This window comes from Onychostoma macrolepis, chromosome 22, assembly GCF_012432095.1.
Source record: "Onychostoma macrolepis isolate SWU-2019 chromosome 22, ASM1243209v1, whole genome shotgun sequence".
Lineage (NCBI taxonomy): Eukaryota > Metazoa > Chordata > Actinopteri > Cypriniformes > Cyprinidae > Onychostoma > Onychostoma macrolepis.
In genome coordinates, this window is record NC_081176.1 from 23,726,605 (window position 1) to 23,735,804 (window position 9,200).

Here is a 9,200-nt window from a genome sequence, read left to right on the forward strand (position 1 = left end):
AGGATCAACCTGATCAGTGTGTCTAGCGGCTTCTACCGCAGCTTGAACTTGAACTTTATGTGGGCATGCTAAACGCTTATGCCCCACATCTCCACACTCAAAACATTTCATGTTCCCAGTATTTGCATAAACCATGTACGCTCGTCCTTCATGCCAAACTTTAAATGACACATCTAACTCTTGTTCGTTTAGGAACATAAAAACCTGCCTTCTAAACGACATTATGTGTTTCAGCACTTAATTTCTACATCCAAGAGGAACGGTTTTAATCGCGCTAGCTAACTTACCATAACGCAAAAGCTCTCGTTCTATTTCATGACTCTGGATGAAAGGCGGCACATTTGAAACGGTTACTTTAATAGTTGGAGCAACCAGCGGCAAAACAGTAATAAAGTCTCCACTTACCACTATTCCGCTGCTTATAAGACGATTCACTTGGTTCTCTTCTTTTACAAACACAACCACAACTTTATTCATTCGCGAAGCAGATGAAATGTTTTGATAGCCGATCTCCTCTCCTACTGCAAGTAACACTTCCTCCACATTCACCCCGTTCGCCGTCACACACCTAACTCCATGGCAGAGGGAAACAGGTGGCGTAAGAGACGCCATCCCTCTCCCAAAAAAACGAATCCTCAAAATACTCTTATCACTACGAAATTAAGTGTAATCAGGAAAAAAAGAAACAAAAGTTGTAGAAAAGTTCGAAAACAAACGTTCACCCTCCCCTCGTGAGAAAACTCTCACGCACCCAAACAATCCCAGCATGCACCGAGAGAGAGAGAGAGAGAGAGAGAGAGAGAGAGAGAGAGGGGCGCTGAGGTGTTCTGTCCTTGCAGCTACCATCTTCCAGTCCCAGAGCTGTTGGTTACCAAAGTGTTTGTTGATTCCTTTACCTGTAGTGTTAAGGTAAAGTTGTTAAATGTGTCAGTAGCAGAGTGTTTTCAGTTGGGGTTTTTTTGTAACAGTTTAAGTGGAAAACATTTGTAGGGAGGTGGATGCCATATACTTTAGAAGTTACTTTTTTTTTCTCTTGTGTTTGAGTTAGAGAGGAAGACAGGGAAGTATCTCTGTATTTTATTTCACTTTTCTTTTGATCGGCAAGTTATTTCTTAAAACCTTATTTAGAGGAACTTTTTGTTGTTTTGGCCTTTTCCCCTCCTGAAGCCTAAGTATTTTTCCACATTCTGTTAAATAAAATACCTTTTGGGTTATTTCCTTAAAACTGGTGTTACTGAGCATTCTTGCGTACCTGCCCTGGGACTTGGAGACGGCAGTTCTCTCAGCCTCTCCCCATTACTTTGTTACACCCTTGTTACCCCTAGACTCCTTAAAGGGGCTTGTAACACCTATCCTCTGAGGATACCTGCAATCAGTGTTACAAGTACCCCAGGCACATCGTTTTAACACTTTTGTAGCGAAAACACCATCAAACAGGTAAGAGCTTTGGATCTTCCAATGTTTCTCTATGGTACTGAAACCTGATGTCTGAGTTGCGGTCCCCGTGCAACTGACACTCAACTGCCATTGGCTCATCTGTGTTCAAGGGGAGGAGCTTACCGATAGGTCAATTGTGCAAAGGAGATTTTTGGATTTTTATATCTTCATTTAAATAAAAATGTTCAAGATCAACACTTCCCGTGTTAAGGTAAACCTAGGGTTTCTTGCTTTCTCATGGTTCTTTAAAATACCGGTTCATGTTTTGGATTTTTTTTGTGGTGGTCTGAGAAGAACTACCATCCTTCTTGTAATTGTTCTTGCTCTAGTATCTAGTATGTGTACCAATTTATTAGAATGTGGAACATAATTATTATTCAATTATTTCAAGTTTCTCAAAAATGCCATTCCACCTGTACATTCGCATTATTTAACAATCAGTAAACGATGCTGGAAATTACTGTGAAGTAAAAACAATTGGCAACTCATTAACTTGCAGGGTGTTTATTAGTGTCGTTGCATCACATCAGTGGTAAAATTCAATTAAACTGTCAAAAACCAATCAATTACATGTGAATACAGCTCACATTTTATTGAATATAAAACAATTCTTCACATCTTATTCTTCCTCGGTATGTTTCTTGTCCCAGGAGATATCATCGATTCGAATGGAAAGAGATCCATCTGGATTGATGGGAACGTCAAGGGAGAGGCATACGCATTCTTGACAGTGTCATCTAGAGCAGGAGGAAGAAACTTAATTAGTTGTGTTTTTTATCTTTCTGTGAGAGTCATCATTTGAAGGAAAACTATTTCACCTCTGGAAACTTGACGAAGACATTCATGGACGTCTGAGTTGGCAAGGCTGCAGTAAGTTCAATCTCTTTCGCTTTGTTCTTTGCACTTTCAAGACGGAATCCCGCCTCGCAAGCCACCATAGGAATGTGTTTGGACATTCTAATTGTGACAGGATACACAGAAGAGTAGAGAATTTAACCAGTTCCATTTTCTACACTACACATTTGTTGTTCTGTGCTGATGAATATTACTTTTTAGCATAGGTGGTGACAGTAACCGGCAGCCTGTCCCATTCCAGCTCTAAACGCACAGCAGGGAATTCACCCAGTACACCAGCCTCAGCTTTAGCAGTGACTGCATACTGCCGGCACTCTGGGCCCCAAGCAAACTTGGTCTGAAAAACAGATTTATGCTTAAATCTGAGAAGAATGTATTATATAATATATATTTTTAATCACACTTCCAGTCTTACAGTGACTTTGTGCTTGCTCCGCAGAACACTATCAATACAGATCTTCTGGTTGTCATTTTCATCAATGGAAGTAGCAACAAGCTGCACTCTTGCAGTTGATTTGTCAAAGTAAGCACCAAGTTGGTAGCCCAGCGGCTTTTGGCCAGCTGGCACAGCACGTGCAAAGACAGTACAAAGAGGTGGAGCTTCTTTTCCGAGGAAATTAACCTGTAAGCATAAACCATACAAATATTAAATGTCATATTTTAATTGGAGTTTTGTGTTATGACCAAACAAATGGCACTAATTGATCCACCTGTCTCTGGATACGCTCAGTACTTCCACTGCTATCTTTCTTTGAGGCACTATGGGGTGGCAAATGCTGCAAGCAAAATAAGGTTATAAACATAAGTGTCTGATCTGAATAAACTATATTGTTGACAAAATTATTTTCAGTAGTTACCCTGTTCCTGCGGAATTTCCTGAAATGTTCCATGATGGTGGCAGTCTGAAAATCAATAAAATATTCAGTGCAAATGAATATACAGATTTATGACACATACATTGGCGAATTAACCAACACATGACATTCCTTGTCCTCACCTCAGTCGTGGGAGACCTGGACCTGGCGGAGCTTGAACTGCTGCCGCTGAGGGATTGACTACTGATGCTGCTGCTGCTGCTGCTGCTGCTTTTGCTTTTGCTTTCAGAAGAGTTGGTCTGGTTTCTATCTTCAGCTTCCAGGATTTTCTTCAGTTTAAACAGGAAATCCTTTCCTTCTTGAGTCTGCTCATCAATGATACTGATTTGACTCCCGCCATCATCAGGACCACATCGGACTTCAAGCTCCAGTCTTTCAACTGTAGGACCTTCAGCTAAATCCAAAACAACAAACCCTTAATTATCATTTTATTTGAAAATCCTTGAGTTTCATGAATATAATAATTTCTGTAAGTATACCTCTTGCCACTGTAGCACGTGCTGAGTGTTTTCCAATTATGTAGAACAGAGGATAATTTCTGATAAAAGCAGCATTGTGAGAGTGCACCTTAACGCATCCCTTGATTTCAATGTATGGGACAGCAAAACAGAGAGTCTTGTCAAATGGAGCAGGAGCTTTCAAAGGAACCCTATCTTGATTCTCAGATGACTGGAAAGAAAAATCAAGTATTATAATGAGTCTTACAACATGAAGTAAACGAATACTCAGCATACTAACACATATGCATTGTGTGTGTGTTCAGAGTTTACCCAATTATCAGCAGGTGTCTGGGAATTCTGCCCAAACACCTCAGGTACTAAAGGAACAGTCCTCTCAGCAGTGGGAGCTTCAATGTTTCTGACCACAGCAAAAGTCTCAAAGCTGTTGGAACAAGAAGAAAGTGACTTGCATTTCACTTTTCAGAAAAAATATGAATTAATAATTGATTCAAAATGTTTGCTACACTGGCATCACTAAGATTTCATTACCTCACATCAGCGATATGTTCAGGAACCTCAACAGGCAGAGCCTCAACCTTGTAGATGCCCTTGAGAATGTCTACTCTTACAGCCACTTTTCCAGGAGCAATTGTATGCATCTTTCCTCTCATCATAACAGCAGCTTGGATCAAGGCAGTGTTCACTCCCATCACAGCAAAGGTCTGGAGAGCAATACTGAAAGAATAAAGGAGATTGTTTGTAGAGCGATTGTTGTGTGAATTATATCTCATCTCTATGAATGTAGCTGTAAATGTGTACCTTGCTCTAGCTTCAGCTTGGAGTTGAACATCAGTCTGCTTCAGCTGCTCAAGAGTCATAGTCTCAATCTCCTCAGGGAGAGGATGTTTAATGGTGGCCTTAACTAGAAGGATGAATGGAACAACATCAACCTTAGCAATGACCCCCTCATATCAGAAGAAAGGATATCAAATTCTAAGGAAAAAAATACCTTTGACACTCGCAGCAGCAACAGCAGCAGTGTAGAAACTGAACTCCATGGGCAGACCAACTGCGGTTGGCAAGATACGACGCACTTCAGCTACAAGCAGGGGTTTGGCATACTGCAAGGCAATTCCTTCCTGCAAAACTTCAAGCGCCTCCTTCAACAGTTGACGTGGTTTGGGTCCAGTCACAATCTGGGGATAGTGTTTATGAGAATCTTAACTCTAATTATGAGAATTGTTTTTTTTTTTAGACCTGTCTCACAAATAAAAGTAATGAAAGATAAACTACAACACAATACCTGTAGAGCTTCTTCAATGATGGTCTTGTCAATCCTGACAAAAGCCACTTCTTGTCCAAGTAATTTGATGTAGGCTGAAGCCAATGGCTGAGTTTTTGGAAAGTCCATCCAGTTTATGAGCTTAAGGGGTTAAACATAAGCAATATTATAAATTTTAAATATAATTTATTATGATGTATAAAATTATACAGTGCATTGGACATGAAAACGTACTGCTCTCAGGGTGCGCGTAATCTTTGTGATATGGTCAACACTTTCATCTCCAACAGGAAATTTCGGAAGAACCGCCTGGATTCCATCAGTTCTCACACCAATCTGTTTGAGAGCATGAATTGAGTGAAGGCCAAAAACACTTTTAAACCATCAATCAGATTTTTTTTTCTAAATTGTTTGCCACCTCAAGAACATCAGCAGCAGCTCCAGCCAGATAAGCACGTGCTTTTGCTACAACAACTCTGGGCAGGATGGTGGCAGCATCATTGATCATGTAGGCACTGCCAGCAGCTCCAACCATAAGTGGAGCTGCACAGAGACATGGGTAAGAATACCATTGATGCAGTCTTTTATACATTTTGATAAATACTCAACACATCATTTGTTAGCTTTCTTAAGAATTTTGCAACACTTACTATGATAGAAGTCCAGCTGAAGGGCTCTGCTGAAACGGAAGCTAAGTCTGTCTAGCTTATGCTCATGAGCTTGATGGCAACATTAGCTGCACCAGCACTGAAATAGACAATCATTATTACTTGCGGTTTGTGCTCATTTAGCATGGTAAAGTAAATTAAATAAAAATGGTTTGTTTTTCTTACACAGCTGCCATATCAGGAGCAGTCATTCTGGTCAAGGACTTGATGTGGGAATAAGCAAAGCTCACAACATGCATGTCAGTTTCAGTCTTCAAAGCACCAGCAAGACTGGAGACAAGAGCCACTGATGGCTTGGCCTCAAACAACACAATACAAGCAACCATGCGCACTTCTGGGTGGAGAGATCTATCCAATACAAGCTGCAGGACCACTGGCTGAACCTGTGGCAAGAAACAAGGTCAGTTTATTATTGGAAGAAAATGGGTCATTTTACAGTAATTCATTCCTACAATGTCTGACACTTGCCAGCCTGGGTTCTTTCTTGGCAATGTTCCTCAGGGCCAAGATGGCATCAACATGGACTCTAAGGGGCAGAGATGTAGTTTTCAGTCCAGGCAGGAGCTTCATGATGGGTTTAAGACTAGCAGGGTGACCAGCATTGCCCAGAACTTTAAGAGCCAAGCTGATTTCAGGAATGTTATTCTTAGAAGTTGCCTCTGCAGCAATCTCATGGATGGGCTGATGAATGTGATACACAAACAGTACAATTAGCAAACGGCAAATGGCAAATCCCTATCAGATATTTAAGGCTTGAACTGTTTACCCTGAGGAGATCGGCAGAGCAAGTGGGAACTGCAACACAGTACTTGGCAATCATGGAACCATATCCAAGCATTACAACTTCACGCAGAGCTGGGATTGTGGAGATTTTCTTGTGCATAACCAAACTCTGTTCAACAAGATAAAGAAAATATTTGTTTAAATTAGGCAAGATTTGAAGAACAACATCTTGAGTATAGTTAGATTTACTCACAGCTGTCAATTGGATGGTGTCCACATCAGCAGTGACCATTTGCAGAGCAACCACAAGAACCTGAATGAACTCTGGAACCATAAGTTCATCAGCTAGGAACTTCTCCCTGATGAATCTTATAATGACTGGTGTGCCAGCAGAAGGAAGAGCATCCAGGAGCCAGCGCCTACCAGAGTTATTGTTTAAAATATATACATAATTTAAAAAATTCCTATTCATTTATTGCTTACAAATTGTACCTGTAAACTGGTTTGTCCTTGAACTGAGCCCAGATAGTCTTAATGTTCTCCAGGGTGGCACGACGCAGGAGCTGGCTGAGCTGAAGAAACTTAAGCGGAGCGTCATCATGGACCATGTTCACATTGTTTTCAACAAGGTGCTTAAGGATCGCGATAATCTAGAAGAGAGTAAGAGCTAGTCTCAGTTGATGTCTTCAGCATGGATCAAAGGATTTGACTTGGAGATTGTTAAAGGAATACCTGGGCTGGTGCATCACTGATCTTCAGTAGTTGAATAGGGGTCTGAAGAATCTCAGTTGCAAACTCGTATTGCAGGGATCCACGAACCATGTAATCAGCTTTGATTGGATCAACTGGGCTCTTCCCAATCTCAACAAAAGTCAAGGTTTGTCTGAAACAAATAATTATTTTTACTTAAAGTAATGAAATCTGTTGGGAATATTATTACTTCATATTTCTCACAGAGGATCAGTCATACTTTGCTTCCATCATTGCTGCACCATGGATCTCATTGAAGGGTGAAAACTGATGAACTTCCTGAACTTTTGCCTCAGTGATCAGTACACCAGTGGAAGATGGTTTCACAATGTAATTGTAAGTTGCAGTTTCAATCAGACTCTTGACCCTCTGTTGAGAGAAAGGAATATGAAGAATTTAACATTTTTAAAATTATATTGTTGAGTAAATATTTCAAGTCTTCCCAGTCATGTTCATTACCTCTGTGCATTCAGCAGACTTCTCAGTGTATGCTAAGCCAATGTCCTTCATGATTCTGTTCTGGCAGAGGCTCAGATCCTTAGACTTGGTGACAGTAATTGGAGAGTTGGGCTTTGGAGACTCACTGATGACATAGTGGGTCCTGCACACTCCCTGAACTCCAGCCTTAAAGGACGAGAAATAAATAAATAAGATTGCATAACTCAAAAAGGCTTTTATTAATGCCTTCATAAATGTACTAGGATTACTTTCTCACCTCTTGCAGTTCATAGATGTTCTGGGTCTTCTTGAGGTTGAGCTGAAAGATGTTGAGGATGCCTCTGTACAAGTTCATGATTGTAGGGGAGACTCCTGCAGGGGCAAATACCTTTCCAACCACACCATTAGTATACTCAAACTTGATGGGAATCTGAAGCTGAGCAGCCAGTGCTGAGGTGAGCTTAGCGGCAGGAACAAATGGATCATTGGGCCAAATACCAGCATACTCGTGGATTAGAGGGTCCTTGAGCTGTAAGGGGACATTTTCCATTTAAGTGAGGGCATTGTTGCTTTTAACATCCAATGATGGCATTTTTTTTTTTCTTGTGAAAATCTTACAATTTCTACAGTCATATACAATTTCTACAATCATTACCTTCATCAGAAAGGTGTTCTCTGTCATAGCTCTGAGTTGAACCTTGCTCGTGACTTTTATACCTGCTCTGGCCAGACCTTCTTGAGGAAGACCGCCCAAGAGTAGACCCTCATACTTGTACACATAGGTCTTATCAGGGGCAAACTTAGGTTCTGAAAAGGGTAGAGTATTGTTGATTTAAGTCTGATGTTATGACCATTAGTTTTAAGCAATAATGCAGTGTAAGTCACCACTTACAAACTCATTTTGTACAAACTCATTTCCAAGTCATATTACTTACCAAGGTTGATCTGTTGACTTGCTGAAAGAAATAAACATCAACAATTTTTTAAATAAAGGAATTTTCAAGAGGTTCTAAGAGTTTTTCAAATAAGTATAAAGAGAGAAAATGAGAAAAATATATATATAAATATATTTTGACTTACCCACAAGGGCCACAGTCAGGGCAAGCACAACAGCTCTCATGGCTGGTGGTTTGTAAAGAACATCTCAGAGAAACAGACCTTTTATAGTGGTTTCTTGCTGACCAAGTATTAATTCTTAAATTAATTATTAACAGATGTCTTTAAGTGCATATCAAATTGCACACAAGAGAAAACGTAAGTCAACTTATTTGAACATAAATATCAGTTAGAGGTTAGGTTAACCTTAACAGTGACATTCCTCATGCCAGTGTCCACAGTGAAATGCTGTTCCTTTGACTTTTATATTCAAATAGGTCATTCTTTTTCCAGTTCTTTCATACACATAAAGCAATGCTGAAGCAACAAAATTAGAGTTTTTGGTAACACTTTATGTTGATGGTCCCTTTTGAACATTCTGTTGACACTAAGTAAAGTTGCAACTACATGTCATCTCCTTATTGTGTTGGTCTGCCAACATATATTCTACTGACTATAAGTAACTTTGCAAGAACGTATCAACTTATTCTAACCCTAACCCTACCAGTCAACTAATACACTACTAACACTCTAATGAGAGTCAGTAGAAATGTAGGTGCAACATTACTTATAGTCAATAGAATGTGTTAAAGGGACCATCAAAATAAAGTGAAACCGAGTTTTTTATTAATAGATA

General features: G+C 40.0%; 1 pseudogene; it reads right to left on the reverse strand.

Annotated features, from left to right (window-relative positions):
• Positions 1-1,913: 1,913 nt before the first annotated feature.
• On the reverse strand, positions 1,914-8,633 carry LOC131530285 (vitellogenin-like; annotated as a pseudogene).
• Positions 8,634-9,200: the final 567 nt, after the last annotated feature.